Below are 27,453 nucleotides of genomic sequence, written 5' to 3'. Positions count from 1 at the left end.
GAGAGACAGAAAGTTACCTACAAAGGAACCCCCATCAGACTAGCAACTGATTTCTCAACAGAAACTCATCAGGCCACAAGGGAATAGAATGAAATATACAAAGTCATGCAAAGGAAAGGTCTGAATCCAAGAATACTGTACCCAGCAAGGCTATCAATCAAAACTGAAGGTGAAATCAGGAGCTTCACAGACAAAAAAGGACTAAGGGAATTTATTACCACCAAACCAGCAATGCAAGAAATGCTAAATGGTCTGCTGTAAAAAAAAAAAAAAGAAATAGAAAGCAAAGAAGGAACACAGGGGTAAAGAATAAAAATGGTGACAAATAAGTACCTATTAATAATAAGTTCAAATGTAAATGGATTAAATGCCCCAATCAAAAGACATAGGGTAACAAATTGGATAAGAAAACACGACCCATATATCTGCTGTCTACAAGAAACCTAGCTCAGAAAAAAAGATGCACACAGACTGAGGGTGAAGGGATGGAAAAAGATTTTTTCAGACAAATGGATATGAAAAAAAAAGCTGGGGTAGCTCTACTTATATCTGACAAATTAGATCTCAAAATGAAGGACATAACAAGAGATAAGGAAGGCCACTTCATAATACTAAAGGGAGCAATCCAACAAGAAGAAATAATTCTGGTAAACATATACGCACCCAATACAGGGGCACCCAAATACATAAAAAAAAACTCCTGGAGGATATCAAGGGAGAGACTGACAGCAATTCAATCATAGTAGGAGACTTTAATACCCCACTATCACCATTGGACAAATCCTCTAAACAAAAAATCAGCAAAGAAACATCAATCCTAAATGATTCACTAGACCAGATGGAATTAATTGACATCTTCAGAACATTTCACCCCAAAGCCACAGAATATACATTGTTCTCAAGTGCACATGGGTCATTTTCAAAGATAGACCATATGTTGGGTCATAGGCAAAGTCTCTTCAAATTCAAGAAGATAGAAATCATACCAAGCATCTTCTCAGATCACAGTGGCATAAAACTGGAAATCAACTACAATAAAAACAACCCAAAGAAATCAAACACATGGAGACTAAACAGCATGCTATTAAACAATGACTGGATTACCAGAGAGATCAAGGCAGAAATAAAAAACATCATGGCAACAAATGACAATGAAAACACAACAATCCAAAATCTATGGGACACAGCGAAAGCAGTCTTGAGGGAAGTTCATAGCTCTACAAGGCTACTGCAAAAAACAAGAAACAATGGTAATAAATTACCTAACCCTACAATTCAAAGAATTAGAAAGAGAGCAATAAGAAAAGCCCAGTGTAAGCAGAAGGAAGGAAATAATAAAGATCAGAGCAGAGATAAACGACATAGAGACCAAAGAAACAATACAAAAGATCAACAAAACCAAGAGCTGGTTCTTTGAAAGGATAAACAAGATTGATGAACCTCTAGCCAGGCTCACCAAGAAGCAAAGAGAGAGGACCCAAATAAACAAAATCAGAAATGAAAGAGGTGAAATAACAACAGATCCCGCCGAAATACAAAGGATTGTTAAAAAATACTACGAACAACTCTATTCCAACAAACTGGACAACCTGGAGGAAATGGACATATTCCTAGAAAAATATAACCTTCCAAAACTCAATCAGGAAGAATCTAAACATCTCAACATGCCAGTAACTATGGAAGAAATTGAAACAGTCATCAAAAAGCTCCCAGCAAACAAAAGCTCAGGGCCAGATGGCTTCACAGGGGAGTTTTGCCAAACATTCAAGGAAGAACTAAAACCTATTCTCCTCAGACTATTCCAAAAAATTCAAGAGGAAGGAACACTTCCAAGCTCCTTCTATGAAGCCAGCATTACCCTAATACCAAAACCAGATAAAGACAACACAATGAAAGAGAATTACAGGCCAATATCCCTCATGAACATAGATGTCAAAATCCTCAACAAAATTCTAGCAAATCGGATCCAGCAGTACATCAGAAAGATCATACACCATGACCAAGAAGGATTTATCCCAGGAATGCAAGGATGGTACAATATCCACAAATCAATAAACGTGATACATCACATAAACAAATTGAGAGATAAAAATCACATAGTCATATTAATTGATGCAGAAAAAGCATTTGACAAAATCCAACACCCTTTCTTGATAAAACTCTCAACAAGGTGGGAATAGAAGGATCATACCTGAACATAATAAAAGCTATATATGATAAACCCACAGCTCACATCATACTCAGTGGGCAAAAACTAAAACCATTTTCCCTAAGAACAGGAACAAGACAGGGATGCCCACTCTCACCACTCCTGTTCGACATAGTACTGGAAGTATTAGCCATTGCAATTAGACAAGAAGAAGAAATAAAAGGCATCCGAATTGGAAAAGAAGAAGTAAAGCTGTCCTTATTTGCAGATGACATGATATTGTACATAAAAAACCCGAAAGACTCCATCAAAAAACTAATAGACTTAATAAATGAATTTGGCATTATAGCAGGCTACAATATTAATGCCAAGAAATCTATGGCATTTCTATACACCAATAGTGAACTTACAGAAAGAGAGAATAAAAAAGCAATCCCATTTACCATCACACCAAAAAAAATAAGATACCTAGGAATAAACTTAACTAAGGAGGTAAAAGATCTGTACGTGGAAAACTACAGGACACTGAAAAAAGAGATGGAGGGAGACGTAAACAGATGGGAGAACATACCATGTTCATGGATTGGGAGAATCAACATCATTAAAATGTCCATACTACCCAAAGCAATCTATAGATTCAATGCACTCCCCATTAAAATACCAACGGCATATTTCACAGACCTAGAAAAAACTCTCCAAAAATTCATCTGGAATAAAAAAAGACCCCCAATAGCCATAGCAATCTTGAAAAAGAAGAACAAAGTAGGTGGGATCTCAATACCAGATTTCAAGCTGTATTACAAAGCCACTGTTCTCAAAACTGCCTGGTACTGGCACAAGAACAGACATATAGAGCAATGGAATAGAATAGAGAACCCAGAAATTGACTCAAATCACTACACTCAATTAATATTTAACAAAGGAGGCATGAACATACAATGGAGTCAAGACAGTCTCTTCAATAAATGGTGTTGGGAAAATTGGACAGATACATGCAAAAAAAATGAAACTAGACCACCAACTTAGACCATACACAAAAATAAACTCAAAATGGATAAAGGACTTAAACATATGAGGAGAAACCATAAAAATACTAGAGGAATCCACAGGCCAAAAAATCTCTGACATATGCCGAAGCAATTTCTCCACTGATACTGCTCCTAGGGCAATGGAAACTAAAGAGAAAATAAACAAATGGGACTACATCAAAATAAAAAGCTTTTTCACAGCAAAGGAAACCATCAATAAAACAACAAGAAAGCCCACTGCATGGGAGAACATATTTGCCAATGATATCAACGATAGGGTTTAATCTCCAACATTTACAGGGAACTCATGCAGCTTAACAAAAAGAAGATAACCCAATCAAAAAATGGGCAACTGATCTAAATAGACACTTTTCGAAAGAAGACAGAAAGAAAGACAGAAGGAAGGCCAAGAGACATATGAAAACCTGCTCAAAGTCACTAATCATCAGAGAGATGCAAATCAAAACAATAATGCGGCACCATCTCACACCTGTCAGAATGGCTATTATCAACAAGTCAACAAATGACAAGTGCTGGCGAGGATGTGGAGAAAAAGGAACCCTGGTGCACTGTTGGTGGGAATGCAGACTGGTGCACCCACTGTGGAGAACAGTATGGAGTTTCCTCAAAAAACTAAAAATGGAACTCCCATTTGACCCAGTAATCCCACTTCTAAGAATATATCCCAAGAAACTAGAAACACGAATCAGAAAGGATATATGCACCCCTATGTTCATAGCAGCACAATTTACCATAGCTAAGATTTGGAAACAGCCTAAGTGCCCATCAGCAGATAAGTGGATTAAAAAACTGTAGTACATCTACACAATGGAATACTACGCTGCGGTAAAAAAGAAGGAATTCTTACCATTTGCAACAACATGGATGGAGATGGAGAGCATTATGCTAAATGAAATAAGCCAGTTGGAGAAAGATAAATATCACATGATCTCACTCATTTGTGAAATATAATGAACCACATAAACTGATGAACAAAAATAGATCCAGAGACAGAGAAACATGAATCAGAACATCAAACCTCAGAGGGAAGGTAGGAGAGGGTGGGGGTAAGGGGAAGAGATCAACCAAAGGACTTATATGCATGCATATAAGTCTAATCAATGGACACAGACAACAGGGTGGTGGGGGCATGAATGGGAGGTTGGGGGTAATCGGGGAATAAGGACATATATGTAATACGTTAATCAATATAGAAATTTAAAAAGAATAATAATAAGGAATAATAATATCTATTACCAGAGATGTTGGGAGAACCAAGTAAAAAAAAGTTTGTGTATCAGGTTCCCGCCAAATGGCACACAACATTAATTTAATTGCTAAGGATAAGTGCATTGCTCAGATCCAAATATCCAGTAAGTAGAGGAGGCAGGTTTTGAAACCATGTCATCCTGTCACTAGAGCCCAAATCCTAAACATCAGGCATAATCACAGGTTTAGCATTTGCATATATAATCCAGGGCCCCCAATATAGTGTACATCATGGATACGTTTGCTATTCCCTTGTCCTCACACATGCACACATGCAGACAATCAAAAATTTAAACTACAGATAACATGAGATTAAATGAGTGAAATTTACTGAGTAAATAAAATTTTAGCCAAAAAGCACTAAAGCAAATGAGTTGTCAATGAAACTCTCTCTGTGTTCTCCAGTTTCCCTCAGATTTAGAGGACAACTCTACAATATTTGCCAAATAAATAAACAGCAATCATATTATTTTAAGTATTGCCAAATAGCTTGAACCCATATTGAAACTATATATAAGACATGTAAGGACAGAAATCCTGCTTGATTTTGCTTACCTGTGTTCCCTATACCTCTCACTGGTCATTCTCAATAAAAATTTGCTGAATGAATGAAGGATAAATGAACAAATATTCCTTTAAGATTTTTGCCATACACTGGTTTGATTTACAACATAGCTACTTAACCTGCCTTTTCTTAAAAGATGAGAACTCTGAGAACTATAGTTGTTATTTAATTTGCTCATAAAAATGTCAGAGCTTGGCCAAAATACTGCAGTCCTCTGACCCCTAGTTGAGAATATTTAGGTCCATGTACACATTTATTGGCTTCCAGAGGGAAGTTACTGGTAGAGGGTGCTTTGCAAGAGAAGCCATCAAAAGCAGCAGAGGCTGGCCTTGGATGTATCTAATTCATTTTTGATGTTTTCTTACCTAATTTTTTATTGATGGAGAGGAAACTGTTCTGGATTTTTCAGGATCTCTGTTCATATCTATTTTGACTGACATTCTACAGAATTTCAGTTCTCTAAATTTACCATGCAGTTGTTAAGCCTGTAATGTTTCATTTATGTGGTTAGTCTCTAATATCGATTCTCAGTCTTTGTTTTTACTGATGAATATGTCACGTTTCTCAAAAGGTAACAATGTTGTGAGGACTCACCAGGTTCCCTCAATGTCTATTTAATCTCCTCCTCCTCTCCTCACTGCTCCATGATCATGCCTCTGTTGGAAAATTTAACTAATGGTAATAGAAAATGACCACTCATAAAAACCCTGGTGATGAACAAACCAAAGGTGAAATCATATCACCTAATCACTGTCATGTCACCATCTAGTTCCTAGTATAGTACCTGGCAAACAGAAGATGCTTTGTAAAGCTTTCTGGAGAAAAATGGCTAACTCTGTAGGCAAGTATTAGAAATCTGTAACCCAGATCAGGGGTCCAGCATCTGCCTAACAAGGCAGGCAATCAACCGCTAAAATGGATTTAGAGGACAACTCTATAATATTTGCCAAAGAATAACTCTTTGGAATTGGGGCTTTGTTTGTATGGGGGCATTTTGCAGGTTTCAACTCATTTAGTCTTTCTGTTACCCTATAAGATATTTCATCTCTCTCTACAACAAAGAAAATGGAAGCACAGATAAATCAAATCACATACCCAAGCACACTGCTTTTAAGTTGCAAAGTGGGAACTGAAACACACACAACCTCTTCTCCCAGTATGCACTCGGAACTATCCTACTACAAAGCCTTTCTGCCCAGTGAAGCCCCAAAGATGTGGGCAAAGCCTGGCTTGGCTATTCACAGCCTGTCACTGAAGGCAGGCTGTTTAATCTTACCCAAATCTAGTATTTGCATTGTAAAAAATAGCAATATGTAATTTGCAGGGCTGTGCAATAACTCAAATCAATAATGAACATGAAGCTCCTCTCCATTTCCCTGGTGGGTTGCATGACACTAATAGAGAAGCTGACTTATTGGCTAGGTTTATACTTGCCTTGATAACTTATGGCCCGTTACAGAAATGCAGCATCAAGTCAATACTCTTATGTATAAAGTTTCTAAAATCTCCCACATCTTCTTTCAATTCAGTCAGCAGAAAATACTTAATGTTTTCTCCGTGAAAATTCTGCAGAAGAATAAGATGAGTCATCAGCCTCCAACAGGACCTCTGTGTGAGGTCAGCACTCCATGCTGAAGCCCATTCATGTATGTTAAGCAGCTCCCTGCACTGGGAAATGTGAACTGCTCCCAAGCAAGACACCAGAATGCATTTCTGATTCCTTTGAAAGAAAGGACTATAACCCAAAATTGTCCAGTTGGGAAGAGTGAATGAGAGGAAATGTATTATATTTATTTATTATTGAGATAATAATAATGCCTTCCTTTTTTTTGGCATTTCCAGTTTATAAATCATTGTACACGAGTGAAAATGTTTTCAAATCAACCCTGATCAGGGTCAATATGATCATTGTAACTTAAAGATGAAGAGACTGAGGATGCAAGAAAATATATATTAGCAGCAACTAGTTAGCAAAAGAGCTCAACTCAACACCAAAGTCTTCAGGTAATAGTCCTATGAAATAGTACCATCAAGGGTCCTAAGGTCCCTCTCACTACACTTCACTGCTCTACCAAGTACCAGGTGGTAGAGACAAAACAGGTGCTATAATTACAACAGCTGTTACCAGAATTCCCCTTAGGATTAAATTATCTTGGAAAAAACATCTTAATTAAAATAATAATAATAACTTGAAGAATATAAGGGTCTGTGGGGAAACATGAACCAAGGTGATATTTAAAGAGGTCCAGCAAGAAAGATACTTGTTTCTATTTATTCCTCTTGGTTTTTGCTACTTGCTTATTTTAGCAGTTGTACATTGTTGGGAAGCACAGGAGACTTGGTTGGAAAGGTTGTAGGAGGCATTCTGAGATAAGGGAAGTGTGAGGAAGGCCGCCCACCCTGTTCCCACTTAGGGGAGTGCCTAAGGCAGCACCCCTAATTATTCCTTGACCTTTCCAAACAAGTCTGTGCATGTGCAGACCCCTGGGTGTTTACTGGAATCCTTATGCTTAATCTTTGGGTGTCCTTGCTTAAAGGACACTGCAGACACATGTGTCCTCCCAATGTTACTTACCCTACTGATTATATCTAAAAGATAAACTTTATCTCAAACTGCTGCTGCAATGAAAGCCTAACAAGGCAGGCAATCAAGGCTGCCTGGTTCCTTTAGCCAGGTAGTCCCTTAGCCCTGTCTTTCACAGCAAACATTGTGTCAGAGTAATCCATTCATCCATCGCTCAGAGCCTGCTGGTCAGCCCCGGCAGTGCATGTGAAATGTTAGTATTTTGTATGAATTACATAGCTCTAATGATGTAAACTGGAATTTGACTGATTTTGACCATTTTGCAAATTTATATTTCCTCACCAGTGAAATCTGTATTATGTTTCATTTATTTATTTTATAAAGAAAAATAAAGGGAAAAAAAACCACACACACAAAATACCAAGAGATCCCTGGAAAAGCAGAATGCAGCCAGATGGCCCAGGTAAAATAAAGACAAGAGGGAGAGCTGAGTCTGTCCAGGCTCTGACTGAGTGCCTCTGGAATATACTGTCAGTGTTCTCACTGGCAGTAAGGCCCATGAGCTTCCCATAACTTAATGCCATTCCCTGTTTCTACTAGAATGGAGCTTCAGTGTAAATTTTTATTTTCATTATAATCTTGGTTCTAAGGAGTCACTCAGTCCAGAACTCCAATCATAAGTAGTATTTTAGAAACCATACTGGATCTGGTGTCAAGAGAATTGGGTTTAAATCCTGCCTTTGCTGCCTACTGTGAGCTGGGTTGTTTCACTTGATCTCTACATACAAACCTAGGTTGTCATATCTATAATATTTGGGGGCTCTCAGTGGTTAAATGTCGACCCATGAACTAGGAGATCACGGTTTAATTCCCAGTTAGGTCACATGCCCACCTGGGTTTCAGGCTCAGTCCCTAGTAGGGGGCATGCAGGAGGATCAATGATTCTCATCATTGATGTTTCTATCCCTCTTTTCCTCTCCTTTCCTTTCACTGAAATAAAAAACATGTTATAATATGGAGGTTTCAGCTAGAATTCAGATGTCTGCATGTAAGTGAAAAACTAATTAGGAGTCTGCCAGGAATTTACTTTATTAAAAATGATGAGCAGAAAGGTTTCTTTACCTACCCTAACCTACCCTTTTGGGATAGAAGGAGGTCAGAAGCAAGTATTAGAAATCTGTAACCCAGATCAGGGGTCCAGCATCTGCATTCCCTGAAGGGCCTGTCAGAAATATAAATCATCAAGTCCCACTGCAGGCCTACTCAGTTACGACTTCTGGGGGTGGTGATCCATCCTTGCATTTTATCAAGCCCTCCATGTGATTCTGGTACCCAGTATGAGAATCAGGGTGCCATCTCTGAGCTTGGTTTTCTTGCCCACACCCTTGGCTTCATGCCTAAAGCTTAGCATAGAGTGTTGCAAAAGCTGGAGAAAAGATTACTCCAGTGTTTCTCATCCAATGGTCCTTCTTTAAGAACCTAAAGAATTTTATGCCCACCTTTCATGTTTCATAAATATGCTTCAAATTGTGTCATAAAGCAAACCAATGCAATGGTTTATAACACTGCTCTGGTTTCTGACTACTTGTAATCACCTGGAGATTCTCCCATGCCCATCCTAGGAAACCTTAACCTTGACACTTAATTGTATAATATGCTCACTTTACAATGTGCCCATATATTCTTTCTCATTTCACCACCACTTCTCAAGATGCTAGAACCTGCCAACTCAGCTCTATCCCAATGGATTCCCCAGATAACTACAGGCTTTCCTATCTTCTCTAGAAGCATTGCAAGGCAGGGGAATTTTAGGAGCATAAATATCTTCACCTGCAAAGGAGGTTAAAAAACACAGTATCTATATTTTAAGGGTCAGAGCACACAGAGGCTATTATCTGCACATTTGTTCAGGTTGGCCATGTAGTTACTTACTTATGACAATTACTTCCAAACACACTTGGGCTATTAGTTTCATGTGCCATATACAATGGTTTATTTGTGGTAGATCTAGTCTCACTTGACTGCATTTTTTTTCTGGATGGTAGTTACTGATGAGAGTAAAGAGGTCCAAAAACTATATAAGGAATATCAAAGGTAAGACCCAAACTTGATACCCATCAACTTAAATAAGAACCAACTCTTAGAGTACAAAATCATAAGATTGTACCGGTTTCACAGAGGATTGATACTGGGTTTGGCATTTCAGAAAGAAAATGTGTGAAAAGAAAACTTATACTACACATGATCAATTTATACTGTTTAATATTTCTGTATGCTGCATGCTATTCAGTAGTATTATTTCAAGGCAATAGTTCAGATTTTAAATGCACCTCACCAAATGGAGGCAATTTTGCCTGTCGTTCAGTATGATCACACCGGTCACTGAGAAGAGCAACGACAATACCTGGTCTCATTTTCCCAAAACCAAGGTCTGTGAGGAAGGTGATTGCAGCATCTACCCAGTTTTGCAGAACAGTTATCAGAGCAGAGAGAAAATGAACTCAGCATTTCAAATCACAAAGTGCAGTCTGTTGGTAGCTTCAGGCTTTCCCCCCAAAATGGGATTTAGAATTAGTCTTCTATCCTATGATCCATACAGAAATCTGGGATGAATTTAGGGAACCCTTCATCTAACCATTCACCCAGTTCCTGCCTTATTATTCACACCATACACATAGGTAGGCTTTTTCTTGATCTCCTGCTTTTGCTCTAATCCCTTTCTTTAGGATGAGAATCCTTCATTTAGGCTTGGCCTATGTCCCCCGTCATCAACCTCAAACTGCAAGGACCAGCAAACATCTGATGCTGCCACTTTCAGCAATGTTATTTTTTTCAAAGGCCTACACCTCAGATCAGACTCCCCTGGATGTCAGAGTTTGTTCAGACCAAACACAAATTGCTAAATCCCTCAGGATGCAGACTGGTGTCCTTTAGCCTTATGTCCCACCAACTTATGCATGGGCTCTTCCCCAAGCACATCACTGGCTTCTCCCTGAAGCATGGACAGCATTCAGCTCACATAGCACACATAGCATACTTTTCAGTAATCAGTACTGTTGTCCAAAGAAAGATTTTATTTTCTTCTTTTAACATTTTCTCTTTTAAAATGTGAGAATACAACACAATCTGAAATGTTTTCACTGCTTTATGAGAAACCTATTATAGTATTTAAATAGGCGAGAGAGAGAGAGAGACAGAGAGAGAGAGAAAGTAAAGATAACCAAAAATTCAGATCCCAAAGAACTGTCACTGGCAATACTGCCCTTACCTTTCAGTGAAAGAAAAGATCAAGTGTTCCAACCATCTTCTCACCCCTTAAGAAAAACAGCTCTGCCAAGAGGAAAGATTAATGACTGTTACTTATTTGCTTCTAATGACTGAGTTTCAGGGCAATCCCAAGAATTTGTAATCACTGGCTTCTTTCTTAGTCCTATCAGTTTCAAAACCCGATCCAGTGTTTTGTGAAATGGTGAGCAAAATGATGCATGTACTGTCCTGGAAGGTAAGGGATTTTGGTCTTTGTCCCTGCTGGGCTCCAAACAATGGGTCTCTTCCTCCTTTTGGGAGTTCAAATAAAGATGAATAGGCAAACAGGGACCTGATTACAAGAGCTCTGTATGCCATACTATGAAGTCCCACGTTTATCTTCTATGTGACCACTATTGGAACTTACTGAGACATTTTAAACAGTGAAGCACTTTTGAAGAAATATGCTGGCCTGTGTGTGGGACTGGGCTGTAGGAAGCACAAATGGAGGCAGGGAGGCTGGTTAGAAAGCCAGGAAATATTCTTGACTGGTAGACCAGGAGTGATGAGGTTTAAACTATAGTGATGATTGCAGGGGTAGCATGGAGCAAAGTATCAACATGAGTGCTCAGTGAGCATTTGTGGAGAAAAAAAGGGTAGGAAGGAAGGGTAGGAAGAAGGAAGAAAGGGGAAAAAAAGAGCATGTATCTGCAATAGCTGAAATGCCTTGAAATTCTCCCATGGTATAAAAATGCATAAACCATACATAACCTTAAAGATTACATTTGGTAGTGGCAGTTATCAACCAAGTAGCATGCTAGAATCATTTGAGTAACCTAAAAAAACCTTGATGCTACGGCTATTTTCCAAACCAATTAAATCAGAACCTCTGGGGGTGGACCCCCAGGCCTCAGTGCTTTTTAAATGCTTCCCAATGATTCTATAATGTGCAGCCATGGCTGCAAATCAGTGCTCTGTAGACTATCTGCCTCTGGAATCAATGGCTGCCTAACAATCTGTTGCCATGGAAATTTGTCCACCAACTGGGTGAGGGTTGTCCAACCCTTGGGTCACTTTCAAAACTAAAAATACTGTTCTTCTTTTTTTATTAAACTTTTTAAAATATATTTTTAATATTTATTTCAGACAGGGAGATAGAAACATCAATGATGAGAGAGAATCAATGATCAGCTGCCTCCTGCATGCCACACATTGGGGATCAAGCCCACAACCTGGGCATGTGCCCTGGCCTGGAACCAATCCAGGATCTCCTGGTTCATAGGTCAATGCTCAACCACTGTTTGAGCCATGCCAAACAGTCATAATTGATACTTTTCAATCATTGTGATAATAAAATCATTTTATGATACACAGAAAAATAAAAGTATAGGACCTCCCTTCTTCTATATACACCCATTCAGCTCTGCTCAGTGAACTCTTTAGCCAGGTTCTAGTTCTAGATGCACACTAAGCAGCACCAGAAAAGCCATTGGACATTTGGTTCTCATTTGCTGGCTAGGATCACCTCTAAGGGTGCATCCAGCTCTTATTCATGAGTGAGCCATGTTACAGTGAAGGGAATATGCAATAGGCTTATAAGGATTTAGTTTATGTGCTGTCTTTGCCATTTATTAACTGTTGAGGCCTTGGGAAAATCGCTTGCCCTGATGGAGATTGAGTTTTCCTTATCTATACAGTAGGAATGTATACTTTAATTAAAATCTTTTTTTTTGAAGACAGAATGAGATATGTTACTTTGAAAATTTCAACTCTTATAATAGCTACAACAGTAATAATAGATGTTTATTCTCTCAGTTGACATTAACCAAGATAATACAGAATTTTATAATTAAAGGTAATTTACACAACATCTTTCCTCCAACCTACCATTTTTCTAAATATCTATATCCAATGTGGGCTCCCTTGCCACTCAAATCACAGTGTTTATCTATACTTTGGGTTGCCAAAACACATGATCTGTTACTTTTGTTGTTGTTGTTGTTTTAGTTGTTGTTTTCTTTTAGATGTTGAAGGCAATGTTCAGCCTGAGTCTTGCTAGGGAGTAAGTGTCTTATAAAATGGTCAAGTAGCACAAAAATTCTCCTCATTAACAAATTGTACAGTCTATCCACTGGGGTTCGGTGAGTGAAATGGCCAGAATCTTTAAGTCCTTGCAGCATAATGATATCATGAAATCACTGAAATTCTCATCTCCTATGATACCTGCAATTGACAAGAACACCTCACTGTTGTTACAGATGCTCTGTTCCCTGAGAAGCAAACTTAAAGAGAGGGGAAAATAGAGCAAAACAATTCATTTTCCATCTAATTAAAGTCATTATAAACAGCCTCCAGGTGCTTAACCTTTTTTTCTTCTAAAATCCCAATCTTTCAGCTGTATGCTCAGATCTGGAGCTTCATTGAGGTTTTCCTTAATTGTCTTTCCTTCACTAATGGGATTCACTTCATTATTGCCTCTGCCAAAAGCTGTCTCCAAGTTTCAGCTCTCACGCTGAGCCATTTATATGCCTTTTTATAAATTGCCTTTTTACTAACTGCTAAAGTCACACCACCTCACAGTTTAGGAAGCTAAATTGGAGTGTGGCCCCTCTAATTGGGAAGCATGGTCTTAAATTCTATATTTTTTTTCTGTAGCTATAAACTCTCTTCTCGAACTCCTTCCCCTCTGCCCTTTATTACTACCTTCTTCTCTTTCCTCCCCTGATTTCTTCCTCCCTTCCTCTTCTCCTTTCCTTCCCTTGTTATTTCCCATGTCCAGCCTCACAATATCCTCACAGATCCCTCTTACTATATCCACCATATTTATGACAGCCTTTCCACTATTTTTATTGAGCAGCTAGTTTATCATTTGATTTTATTTAATCCCAACAATAGTCTGTCAATTAGGTTTAATGATACCAATTTGAAGGCAAGTAAACTGAAGGTCGAGAGAAAATATGATGATGGAGAACATCCACTTTACATATGCACAAAGTCGGCTTTCAACCCAGCCCTTAACCTCTAGAAATAGCTCACTGGGACCATAGAAGTCATGTGGCATAAAATAGGAGGAGGACTACCCAGAGATGAGCAGTGCCTGTCTGGGCTCTCTCAGGAAGTCAGTAGAGGAAAAGGAAGCCAGACCTACAAACTTGTTCCTTCTATCTGGCTTGACCAGCATATATATATATATATATATATATATATATATATATATATATATATATATATATGAAGCTAATATTCAAAGTGTCCCCTCGGGAGTTTGACTGGGAGACCAGGAGCTTGATTGCTCCCTATGACAGCGGTTGGCAAACTCATTAGTCAACAGAGTGGCAAACCGTGGCTCACGAGCAGCATGTGGCTCGCGAGCTGCAGTTTGCCGACCACTGCCCTATGATGTGCGCTGACCACCAGGGGACAGCGTGGAACATGGCAGGTGACCAGTGGTGGTGGCAAGGCGCTGAGGGAGTGAGGGAAGGAGGAGGCAGGGAGGCGTGGAGGTGGGGAATCTGATCGGCCCTGATCGCTGGCCAGGCCTAGGGATCCTACACATGCACAAATTTTATGAACCAGATCTCTAGTGAAGTAAGAATTATTGTGGTCTAGTCCAGTGGTCAGCAAACTCATTAGTCAACAGAGCCAAATATCAACAGTACAACAATTGAAATTTCTTTTGACAGCCGAAAACCGACTTCTGCGCTTGGGCCACGAAGTTTCAATCGCACTGTACATGCGCACCCGCACGTGGTATTTTGTGGAAAAGCCACACTCAAGGGGCCAAAGATCCGCATGTGGCTTGCGAGCCGCAGTTTGCTGACCACTGGTCTAGTCAAAGAAAATGAGTTAGCAGGGGGTAGTAGATCAATGATGGGGAGAGATTCAGAGAGAGGGAAGCGATGCTAGGTAGGGTTAGCATAATTTTTAAAGGCTTGTTGGCATGAGGCTTTGGGACTTTTGGGGTAATAAATTATATTTTATCTGTGAAGTAAGAGGAAGGACCCATGTTGTGTGGGAGCAGAGAGGTGTTGGCGTAGGAGCATTAAAGAGAACTTGGAGACATTTTTTGGAAAAATTGGAGACACCTGACCACCTTAAATGGTTTCTGATTCCATGTCTTCCAAAGCTTGTCTGGTCATGTGTCTGCATGTGTATTTTTTGTGTGTCTATGTATGTATGTGTTTGAGTGTGTGTCTGTATGTGTGTGTGAGAGCTAGTAGCAGAGAAAACTGGAGAAATGTATATTTGCATAGCCTCTGCCATCAACTCAAATAGAGAACTAATACTATCGCTGAAATAATGAACAAGATGCAGTTAAAATTATTTTAAAAATGCAATAGAGGAAATGCTAAGTAAATTACAGTCCAGTTCCTAGAACAAATATCATGAAGACTTTGGAAATGGTGATTATGCAAATATTTTGAATGCTTATTATGTGTAAGACTCTGTTCTTGGTTAAATAATATTAACAAGATATGGTGCCAGCTTGTAAGTAATTTTAATCAAGTATGAAATATGTTATCTTGAGGTGAACACTGGAAGCAATTAGAGCATAAAGAGCGAAAAGTCACTTACTCTCACTTTCTTGATAAAATAACATGTGAGCTGAAACCTGGAGGATAAATCAGAATCAGGCAGGAGAGATGGGTATTCTCTTTTTGGCTTCCCCTCCCATGTCTCTTCTCTGTCCTTGTCTGGCCTGAGGCTCTGTGCCCAGTGAATGACATCAGCAGAATGTAGCATGGGTGCTTCCCTGGCTTCTGGTTTGTCTTGGCCAATGAGACATACCAACAGGAAGTGAGAGGGCTGATGAGAAAGAAGTGGGAGGTTCTACCTGCTCTCCCCCTTCAATGATATCGCATCTCTATCAGTTATTTCCTTTCCCGGTTATAGCTCCTGCCAGGCAGCCCCTCCCCTATTGTTCCGAGTTCTGGTTCTCTGCTGGCCCCAGACTATTTGGTTCTAGGGGTATAAAAGTTTCTGAGCAACTCACTAATCTTTTCCTTGCCACCATTTTCTTTTTTAAATGTATGTTCATTGCTTTCAGAGACCAAGGGAGGGGGAGATAAAAACATCAATTATGAAAATCATTGATCAGCTGCCTCCTGCACGCCCCCCACTGGGGATGGATCCCGCAACCCAGGCATGGGCCCTTGACCAGAATTGAACCTGGGACCTTTGGGTCTGCAGATTGATGCTCTATCCACTGAGCCAAACCGGCTAGGGCTCACCACCATTTTCTTGTTCCTTTAAACTTGCAGTAAAGTAGTTCCCACTTTAAAGTTTCTTCATTTGAACAATTAGGGTTGGATTCTTTTTCCTGCTGGTAAGCTGGCTGATATACCAGATGAAGGCACCGTGAGAGGCAGGTTGGGAAGAGGGTAATGTTCAAGAATAGTGTGATGTCCAGGATGGAAGGAGAGTAGGATGTGACACTGGGGTAGAGAGAATTGAGACTAAAGAGGAAAGCTGAGCACAAAGGCTTTGCATGTTGTACTAGAGAGTTTCTGTACAAAAACGTAGAAAAGGTACATATTAAGTAACAGAAAAATTAATTTTTAAAAATTTTCAAAATATAATTTAACTATATTATACATATAAAAAGAATATGATTATATCAAAATAACTGTGTCTGTCTTACAGGTTTTTCAATATAAGGAATTTTTCTTTTATTTAGTGAACTTTCTGAAATGGATTATGTTGATTTGTGCATGTTTAAATACACTTTTTAAGAGCAAATATCCAGAAGAGCTTATTATTTGAAATTCCCTTGAGAATATTAGATGAAATGCATGATCCTGCTTAGTTTACAGCCTCCTTCTCAGAATCTGCAATTCTGTGCAAATGGGCAACCAGCATCTCTCCAACCCAAGACGTCTGAATGGGCTGTGGATAATGGAGATTTCACTTGCTTTACTAACAATTTCAAAGTTAGGCTATCTCAGGGAATAGCACATTTACTGGAAGCTTTCTCCATATGTTAAGCAATTTTGGAGTAGGTTCTTAGAAAATAGATAGCAGCCTGTAACGCATGGAATAGATAGCAGCCCATAATGCATGGAATACGTAGATAGCAACCCATAAGGCATGGATATAGCAGGTCAGACAGGAGCTGTGTTGTGAGATGGGGGTGGGCACTGCTCATCGAGTGCAGTACAAGAAGTTGATGTCTCCACCAAAGGACATTGTCTATTACCACCCCACGTGCAACAGTAGTAATAACAATGACCATAATAATAACAAGAATCCCATATATGGAATGTTAATTAACCTCATTTCCTTGATTCAAAAAATATATTGCTTTTTGTTTTGAAAAACAATCTTATAATCAATATGCATATAGAATTCTGCTATTGTGTGTGTGCGTATGTCTGTGAGTGTGTGTGTGTGTGTGTGTGTGTGTGTGTGTGTGTGTCTGAAAAGTTGCTATTAACTTTAAGAATAACTGCCCTAGCCGGTTTGGCTCAGTGGATAGAGCGTTGGCCTGCAGACTGAAGGGTCCTGAGTTTGATTCCAGTCAAGGGCTCATGCCTGGGTTGCAAACTCAATCCCCAGTAGGGGGCATGAAGGAAGCATCATCATTGATGTTTCTATCTCTCTCTCCCTCTCCCTTCCTCTCTGAAATCAATAAATATATATTAAAGAAGAAAAACAACTTTGAGAATAACGTATAACCAATAACATTTAAGAATCAAGGGACAATAGTACACCCAAAACTTTGCTAAGCCATTCACATATGACTCTTGTTTTAATTCTCACAACAACTCTATGAGGTATATTATTATTATCATTATCATTATCATTATCATTATCATTATTATTATTTTACAGGTGGGAAAATTGAGATGAGTGATGGTAAAGTATTTGCTGAAGATAACATGGCTACAAGCAGTAGAGCTAAATAAGATCCGAATCCTGGTCCATCTAACTTTAATATTCATGCTTTAATCACTTTCAGCCATTGACTACAGTGGGATAGAGAGCTTCAGGCAATAATATGACTTATGATCACACTTTTAATTGTCCTTATTCTGTTAGCCTTCATCAACCATCCTTCAATTTACATTTTGCAGAGTTGCTCAAAAAGAGGTGAGTTTGTGAACTGATGTATGCTGACTTAAAGCTCTGCCACCTACATATGTCACTGTGACTTAGTGCATTTGTATTCTGATCTTATACATCTATCTCCATGAATTTGGTTAATGTGGATCTGTCTCAGAGAGAAAGGGCCACCTTCACAGACAACAAGTTCAGAGAGATGTCTTTTTGAATCTCCCTTTCTCTGACACTAGTTTTGGGCATCTCTCTTGAGCTCTGCATTTCCAGTGGCATTGTGCCAGGGACTCTGGCCTGGTCAAGAGGAGAGCATGTCCATGAATATGAATGGTCACATGAATCAAGCTGTTTCTGAAGCAGGCTATGAAATATCAGCAGAGGTGGACTCACTGAACTCTTAAAAAAAGACATTTCCTGACACGGGAAATATCTGGAGAGAAGCTCCCAGAGTTCACATCATCTGTAAGAGGCAGAGACCAAGAATTCAAACAGTTCCCACACTTTAGGACCTTAGATCCTGACCCCATGCAATAGAGGTCTGTATTTACAGTACACCAGAGAGAGCAAAGCCTATGATGACCATGGCAGGTGGCTGAAAGCTAATCTACCATCTAGCGTCCTGTGGATTCTTTTGTTTCTCTAAGTTTTGCTTGTGGGGTAAAGCCAACTGGAGTACAAAGGTAGCTACTAATCTATCCTATATAATAAAGAGGTAATATGCAAATTGACCATCACTCCAACACACAAGATGGCCACCCCCATGTCGTCAAAGATGGCTGCCCCCATGTGGACACAAGATGGCCGCCACAAGATGGTCAGCAGGGGAGGGCAGTTGGGAGGCAATCAGGCCTGTAAGGGAGGGCAGTTGGGGCGATTAGGCCTGCAGGGGAGAGCAGTTGGGGGTGACAAGGCCTGCAGGGGAGGGCAGTTGGGGCAACCAGGCCTGCATGGGAGGACAGTCAGGGGTGAAAAGGCCAGCAGGGGAAGCCAGTTAGGGGTGACCAGGCAGGCAGGGGAGGGCAGTTAGGGGCAATCAGGCCAGCAGGGGAGTGGTTAGGGGGTGATCAGGCTGGCAGACAGAGTGGTTAGGGGCAATCAGGCAGGCAGGCAGGCAGGCAGGCAGGTGAGCGGTTGGGAGCCAGCAGTCCTGGATTGTCAGAGGGATGTCTGACTGCCCTTTTAGGCCTGGTGGGATCGGGCCTAAATGGGCAGTCAGATATCCCTTGAGGGGTCCAGATTGGAGAGGGTGAAGGCTGGGCTGAGGGGAACCCCCCCCCCCCCGCCCCGTGCATGAATTTCATGCACAGGACCTCTAGTATATATATATATATATAAGAGCCTGATATGCTAAGTGTCCAACTGATTGGTCAATCATCAGTCCTCCGCTCAACCAGTCGCTATGACATGCACCAACCACCAGGGGGCAGAAGCTCTGACCCATAGGTTAGCTTGCTGCTGGGATCTGGCTGATCAGGATGGGGAGATGTGCTGGACACACCCTGAAGCCCTCTCATGGTCCCTCACCAGCCTCTAAAAGATTTCTTTGAATTAATTTCCTTTCAATGTACACGGATTCATGCACTGGGCCTCTAGTATCCTATCAACATGTAAAAAGGAAAATGCACAGTGATGGTGTGCCATGTGGACACTCCTCTATATTTCTGTTTCAATCAAATACTGCAGGAAGGAGTTATGTATCATAGGGAAGATCACTGGACTAAAAGTTCTGAGAAGCAAACTAAGTCAGCAATGCTCATGAGTCAGGCTCATTAGGGTTTAACTGTCATTCCTACCACTAAAAGTCTGTGTGACCTTGGACATCTTTTCCCACCTGTCTGTCTTAATTTTACCATATGTAAAATAAGTTAAATAAAATATACCTGTTAGAGTTCATTTTATTGCTAGATGACTGAAAATGCATAAGCACCTGCATTACACATATGTAAGTAATACATGTTCCTTCCTTTTAAAATTATTCTCCTCAACCCATTCTCATTTCTTATATGAGAACATGCCCAAAGAAGGCAATGGCTTTTTCAATGTGTTTTTGTAAAGTGTAATATACCAGAAAGCTAGCCAAATCAGGAAGAAATGGGATTGAATCCCAACTTTATGCCTCAATGTGATGTTGGGAAAGTTACTTAACTTCTCTAAGTCTTAGTTTCCTTGTGGCTATAAGGGAGGGATAATGATGCTGCACTTATGTTATGTTCCACTGATAAAGAAAACTATCCAAGCTAAGTAGTCCGATAGAAGACCCTCACACATATCTGGTATACAAAGGGCTGCACCCTTGGTCTAAGGAAGATCATGAGTGACAATCCAGCAAGTGTGCATGTCTCAGTCTTAAGAACTTGAAATACAAGTGTTCAGGCTAGCTTGCCTTTTGGACTACACTGCCAGTTATAACGCCTGCCTGCCCCCCTAAAAAATCAAAAAGCAAAAAGCAAGACACTCTTAAGCAGAAAATTGAAAGTATGCTTAGTTTGATAGTGCCCCCAGGTAACTAGTAAAGCAAACTTCTCAGGAAGAATTTTAGTAGAAGCCCATAGAGATTGTATACAATTTTAAGATCTGTTCCAAACTCAAAGATGTTGAAGTATGAAAAGATATGTATCTTAGAAGGGATGAAATATGGTAGGTATGTGGAATTACTTCTCATATGATTATTGTAAGGAATAATGGCTACATATACACACATGCACACACACATATATTGTGCATCTTATCTGTGGCCATGGGTGGGTCATGTAGGGGGATGATATCTGTGGTTTCTAAGATCCCCTGTACTTTTGCTTTAGTGATTCATTTGACAATAGCCTATGTGTCTTTATTTATCCACAGTGATTTAGTTCTGTAAGGTTTCAAATGTATATTAAGGCATTCTTGATTGTACTTGAAATGTCCCACAACATTTTAAAAGCTCATTTCTCTGAAGACTTAAGGGAAGTCAGAGTTTCTACTAAATCCCTCTTTATCACCTGTGATTTCTGATATAATCACCCAATACTATGCATTATCTCCTTTAGCATTGAAATATATTACCATGCCAACCACCACCTGCTCTGAAACTTATTTCTGGACAATGATAGCAAAAGAATCCCAGAAGAAGCCATTTTTCTATGCCTGGATTCTAATAATGAGGGTTCTAATCAGCTTGCAACCTTTTGTTTTTATGCCACAGTAAGAGATTTCATGAGGGATTTATTCATTAGAGATCACAAAAGGGGCATATCTACTTTTCTTATCCATCACTAATTAGAGACAGACAAAAGGAAAAGTGAGGAGTCAAAAGTCTGCAAAAGAACAGGACTCCCATCCATGCAACACACCAGTGCTTCCCTACAATGCTATTTGCTTTCCAATCCCTTTGCCCAGGGGGTTGGTGGGACTAAGAGCAGCATGTGAAAGCAAGATTAGAATTTTGGAAAAAAGTGGCTTTCAGAAGGGATAATCTCAAAATCTTTCCACCAACCACACGTGACCAAAAATGGAAGAGTTCTTCTGAAAGTAAGGGCCCTGGGCAGGAAGAAGCCTAGTGAGGAAAATTAATGGTACAGAAATATGTATTCATCCATTCATCCAGCAACACTTCACTGAGTATATCCCAGAGCCATAATCTGTGCTAGGTACAGAGAAATGGAATAAAGTCCCCTTGCCTCTCGTTAGGTATCTTTCCAGTTTGGCCTCTGTAACAAGAGACAAAGGAGGGCTTTTGTCCTTCCCTGAATGAATTAGTATATCCTTCCTTTCTTCCCTCACTCATTTATTGGTCAGTTCAATAAATATTTGAAAACATGCTCTGTGTACGGCACTGCAGCCAGCATGGCCTTCTAGAAAACCTACAATGTAGTAATCCTATACATTTTTGTTTCCAAGATGTGCTGTGAGGTCTTACTCATAGTAGACACTCAACAATTTTTTGTCAATAATGCTGGTAACAAGGATGAAAGTTTAGCCATTAGAGGTTTTTTTTTTTTTTAATGTATGCACATTAAAAAATATTTGATGTGAATCTCAAGTAGTTACTAATTACCTATTCTAATATAATGTCAGCAGAAGGTTAGTCTAAAAATATCAAGTCATCTTTTCATGTGTAATAGTTTTTCATAAATAAGTTGATTGCTATATTTGTCTTGAAAAGGAAAAAAAAAGCTGAGTATTTTGAATATTTCCTAATACAGGACTGGCAAGAAAAGCAGATATATACTTAGATGCTGCTTAAAAATACATATAAATTTCATGAAGCTTCACTTCATATTCCATCTGAAATCGCCTTTATGAAGAACCTTGGGAACTGAGTTTATGGAAGGAACACAAGTTATTAGAAAGCATAGGTTCAAGGCTATGATCTCAAATGTTACCTTTTCATTAAACTCTGAAGGACCACTTCCTCCTTCAAACACTGGAGTTAAGTCTGGGCCTCTTCCATTGATCAGGGTTGTTAGAAGAACCAAGAGGAGATAATATTTATGAAATGAATTAAGACTTACATTATGGTCAGGATTTTTATTATTGGCCTTCTATAATTTGTAATACTAAAAGTGTAATACATTAATTAGACAGGCTGTCCCTCTGGTTGGCCTTCCAGACTAAGTCGGGGCTACAACCCTGGGATCAAGGCAATTGCCGAGGCTGCGAGGAAGGGATCCAGACAGCTGCCATGGCTGTGAAGGCCTACTCTTGCACGAATTTTGTGCATCAGGCCTCTAGTAATTGAATAAAGAGGAAAGCTTTTCCTTCATCTCACATTTCCTGCTGTGATTTAGGCCCACATTGAAGATAATCCACCCCTGGCCAGGATGTGAGGCCACTGTCTGAACTTCCTCTATTGGAGATCTTGAAGGTGATTTCATCCATGAGATGCCTTCTACTAAAAATTGCATACTCTTGGTTGATTACACTACATAATGAAGCAAGAAAGGACTTGACCCACCTGCCATAAGCTCTTCCACTTATCAGTTATGGGGCCATGAAAGGACTGCCTACCTTTTATTTCCTTTTTTTTTTTTTTTTAATATATATTTTTACTAGAGGACTAATGCATGAAATTCATGGAAGAGTAGGCCTTCCCTCCCCTGGCTGCCGACACCAGCTTCCCTCTGGCACCTGGGACCCGGGCTTCCCTCACAGCCCCGGCTTCATCCAGAAGAACGTCCAGAAGGATGTCTGGTCTAATTAGCATATTACACTTTTATTATTATAGGTTGATTGCAGAGAGGAAGGGAGAGGGAAAGAGAGATAGAAATATCAATGAGAGAGAATCATTGTTAGGCTGCCTCCTGCATGCCCTTTACTGGGGATCCAGCCCACAACCCCAGTATGTGCCTGTGATTGGAATTGAACCCAGGACCCTTCAGTTTATAGACTGATGTTCTATCCACTGAGTCAAACAGGCTAGGGCTTGCCTAGCTTTTCTGAGCACAGAATGCTCAGCAGGGAAAACAACTGCCTGGAATGGTGCCTGAAACATATGAGGTACACCCAAAAAAGGAGAGAGCAGTATAAGGTACTTCTCTCTTGGTAGGTTCAATGCCACTTAAGAAAGATGTAATAATGTGGAAAGAGATGGACCAAAGTAAGCTGTGGTTATGTTCCTTAGGCTTAGCTTCTTAATCTCTCTCAAACGAGGAAACACAAATAATTAAAATCACTTCCTGCTCACTGAATCTGGAGCATGAAGCTCTAGACATTGCTGGTAGCTTTCTCCATATCCACTTTTATCTTCTTTATTGCTAACAAACCCCTAATTAAATTCGGGGTGGCCATATGCCCAGCTTAAACAACCAAATTCCCCAGGCTCCTTTGCTATTTTTGACAAAACTCTTAATGATGAGAAATGAATGAAGTCACTCCTTGAGCTTTGGAGAACTTTTAAAATGCTGATAAACTCAGCAGGTACTGACCCTTTGCTCTTTGATATTCTCTTTTCTCCTCTCTGGAATATGGAGTCAAGGATGGAGACCAAGCAGCCGTATCCCAATGCCAATGCTCCTATTTGCAGGAGGAAAAGAACATTGCCACTTTGTTAAGCCACTTTACTTTAACTTCTGTTAAATAAAACTAAAAGCATATCATGATATGAGGATTTTATGAAATAATTAAGTTCTTCTGCAGCATCTGACACATAGTGTCAGATCCTCACTCAATGTTTTTCCCCTTCCTTTTTACCTGCCAGGAGACAACACACACAAGACCTGAGTAGACTCTGTTCAGGAGTAAAAGTGCTCTGCAACTATCTGGATTATATCTAATGCAATAACTAATTAGGGTACAAAACCAGGAGATGAAAGCCAATGGCTCAGCATCAAAAGAGATGAGGGAGACATATTGTGCCATTGTGCCTCCATTTCAGAAATGAGGAGACTGAGACTTGGCAAGGCTTTATCACTTCCCCAGGTGGAGTTGGCCAGTGCATGGTGATCATGGAAGATTTCACTCTAGGGCTATCTGATGCTGATGACTCTATGCCTCATCCATTGTGCCCTTTAGCAAGGGTACAGCAATGTTCCAGAAGAGGCATATTTTATAATTTGACACTTATTGTATATTTTAGTTTTCTTTAATAATTTCATTATGCCAAGAAATGTGTTTGTGAGCTTGTGGGAGAGGATAGATAATCTTTGTCTTTTTCACATGATGTCTCTTCTGAGAGTTTCTAGGCACCTGGGGAAAATGCTCACAGTTGTCAAAGGCTGAAGGTATTAATGAATTAGACACAGCCCTCACTGGTTTGGCTCAGTGGATAGAGCGTCGGCCTGTGGACTGAAAGATCCCAGGTTCGATTCCAGTCAAGGGCATGTACCTTGGTTGCATTCACATCCCCAGTGGCGGGTGTGCAGGAGGCAGCTGATCGATGTTTCTCTCTCATCGATGTTTCTGACTCTCTATCCCTCTCCCTTCCTCTCTGTATAAAATCAATAAAATATATTTAAAAATAAAAAGATTTAGACACAGACACTTACACTAGGCCTGGGTTCTCATGGTCTGCTGCTGCTGCTGCTAAAGTGATCACCTAGGATGTGTACTATAGCCTGGCCTCTGCAAGTGGACCACAGAGACCTCTTGGGTTTAAAAACATAGCTCCTTCTCTCTCTCTCTCTCTCGCTCTCTCCTCTCTCTCTCCAAACTGTTTAAGTTACTTAACCTTTATGTGCTTCAGTTTGCTGAAATGTAAAGTGGATATCATACCTAATTCATAAAGTTGATGTAAAAAAAATAATCCCATTGAAATGCTCAGTCTAGTGTGTAGGTATTCACCCTCAGTATTTATTAGCATTATTTTTAGCCTTTACTTTTCCAGTCTACCATAAGAAGTGGAAATAGGTTTACTATCAGGAAAAATATATAAGCATGTTATTAATATGCAGGAGAAAAATCAAAACTGTGTGTCCACATGTTTATGGAAAAAGAAAGCTGATGAAAACTAAGCATCTCAGCTGTTTCTGAGTTTTCTCATTAACATTTGTTTGCTCTTTTTGATTCCTTTTGTTTTCTGCTAGCAGATAAGTGGTAGCAGGTGCCAAAGTTTAAGAAACAATGTGGGAGAAAAATGTAAATGAGATTATAAATACCTATTCATTAGCTCTTTTTCTCCCTGCAAATTATGTGGGGGTGTGAATGAGGAGAGCATAACTAGGGGAAAACAATCATCTGGTTCAGAGTCTTGTGTTGGGCTTTCAGAGGCTGAGCTGAGGCTGCCCAGTGAAGGCCGGTGAAGAGCTTCCATGGGACCTGAAGCATCAAGTGATGGGTTTTTACAAAGTGGGTGGACATAGGGTAACCAGTCATCCAGGTGTGCCGGGGACTTTTCTGTTAGTAGCACTGAAAGTGCTACATCTGAGGAAATAGCCTTAGCACTGGAAAACCAGCATGTGTGGTCATTGTAGAGAGAATTAGATTCAGCAGCAGGCAAAATAGCAAACCCAACTGGACATGCAAATCTGCAATAGACATTCGACTCTCACCCCCTACTCGCCACCTGGTACCTTTATTGACTGCTAAAAGGAGCTGGCTACAAATACTTAGCAGACAAACCTAGTGGGTCAGACAGAAAACAACGACAAAAGCGAGGTGGCTGTTTCTCTTCTGCTGACTCTTACTTCCTCTTCTTTCCTTTTTTGTTATATGCAGAATGCATTTATGGGCATATTTTTTTTTCTCTGTCAATGTAAAGTTGATTGGTACAAATGACAATGGCGGCTGTAACAGGGCAACAATTAAGCCCTTAAATAGACTTAATTGATGTGGTTAGTCAGGTGTCAGGTACAAAGTAGGTACAATACATTCAAAGTGAATGTCTACATGGATCCAATAAATGAAATAAAATGTAAAAACTTATTTGCTCTAGTAAATGTAATCTGGTATATTGGAGAGAGCCTAGAAAGAAAACTTTTAATAGGCACTTTTTTTGAGCATTTAGAATGTGCGTTGCATTTACATGTGCTATCATTTAACCCTTAAGCAACTCTATGAGGTAGTATAGTCATTAAAAGACTGAGGGTCGCCCTAACCGGTTTGGCTCAGTGGATAGCGCGTCGGCCTGCAGACTGAAGGGTCCGGGGTTCGATTCCGGTCAAGGGCATGTACCTTGGTTGCGGGCACATCCCCAGTGGGAGGTGTGCAGGAGGCAGCTGATCGATGTTTCTCACTCATTGATGTTTCTAACTCTCTATACCTCTCCTTTCCTCTCTGTAAAAAATCAATAAAATATATTAAAAAAAAAAAAAAAAAGACTGAGGGTCAGTGGCAAGTTTGTGGAAGCAGAATGTACTTTTTTAATTGAAGCTGTTCTAAGAACTAGATGAATCACATTGGATATGTCTTAGAGGCATGGCATGCCTCTATATAATAATTTCGAAAACGGGCCCTCCTTATTTCTCATGGTAAGTTTTAGGATTAGATAAGAGAATAAACATGCATTTACTTTATAAAATGCTACCCAGATATAATTATATCTCTATACACACACACACAACACACACACACACACACACACACACACACACACACACCTAAATAAGAAATAATTTGGGATCAGGAGCCATGGATTTAGCTTTTGACAGAGTCCTGCCATGCCCTTTTGAAGGCACACCAAAGAAGCACAATGGCAATGCAAAGTACTGCCTTCCAGGTGCTGTGTCCCTTCTAATCAGAAATCCCACACCCATCCCTGCTCTAAGCCAGTTGCACATCTATGCATCTCAATTTTGGACTGTTTACCTGTCTATTGAAAATGTAGAAACAACTTAAATATTTGTGGATGTGGCAGTCAATTAGCATATCCCCTCCTTATTGGCTGTGGGCGCTGCCATCTTTGTGAGAGTGTGATAGTCAATTAGCATATTCCCTCTTTATTAGATAGGATATCAACTATATCAACAAGTATTATATTCATGTCTACTTCAAAAGAAAAACATATTCAAAGTTGTAACTTCTTTATAAAAAATACAAAAATAGTATTAGTTTTTAAAATCTACTCATGTTTGTCCAGCTAGTGTTGTTCAGTTGTTGAGCATCAACTTATGAACCAGGAGGTCACGGTTCAATTCCCTGTCAGGGCACATGCCAGGCAGTGGTCTAGATCCCCAGTAGGGGGTGTGCAGGAGACAACCAA

At 39.8% G+C, this 27,453-nt stretch overlaps 1 protein-coding gene across 1 annotated transcript in view; it reads right to left on the bottom strand.

The window, feature by feature from the left end:
* Positions 1-27,453, bottom strand: part of TENM4 (teneurin transmembrane protein 4) — a 2,454,724-nt gene that overhangs the window by 1,580,413 nt on the left and 846,858 nt on the right. The window contains exon 4 of the mRNA XM_080687404.1: positions 10,804-10,865. The gene's annotated coding sequence lies outside the window, so the exon portion shown is untranslated. The remainder of the gene's footprint in view (positions 1-10,803; positions 10,866-27,453) is intronic.

The sequence above is a fragment of the Plecotus auritus genome (genome assembly GCF_963455305.1).
Source record: "Plecotus auritus genome assembly, chromosome: 9".
Classification (NCBI taxonomy): domain Eukaryota; kingdom Metazoa; phylum Chordata; class Mammalia; order Chiroptera; family Vespertilionidae; genus Plecotus; species Plecotus auritus.
Note: the sequence above shows the minus strand (reverse complement) of the source record. Positions and strands in the feature narration are given on the sequence as shown.